Raw genomic sequence first — 316 nt, 5'->3', positions numbered from 1 at the left:
CAAACAACCGTAATGCTTATCTAGTAATAGACGCACCAAACAAGTTGCTACACAAAACTATACAAACCGATAAAAGCTTATAAAACATTGTGTCTTCAGCAGTATCGCCTGCATTTCCCGACTTAGCGAGTGCAAAAAATAAAACTAAAATCCAAACAGGCATGAAACGCTATGTCAATATTAAAAGAAAACTTAGTCCTCAAAAAGGTGACTTAAGAGGTACTAAAATAAATAAAATTAACAAAGATAGTTCACTCACAAATATACTTTTTGGCAATAGATTTGCTGAGCTAGCTGAATTCACAGAGGAAGCTAA

The sequence above is a fragment of the Teleopsis dalmanni genome, chromosome 1 (genome assembly GCF_002237135.1).
Source record: "Teleopsis dalmanni isolate 2A chromosome 1, ASM223713v2, whole genome shotgun sequence".
Lineage (NCBI taxonomy): Eukaryota > Metazoa > Arthropoda > Insecta > Diptera > Diopsidae > Teleopsis > Teleopsis dalmanni.
The sequence above is the reverse complement of the archived record's forward strand: the minus strand, read 5'-3'. Positions refer to the sequence as shown.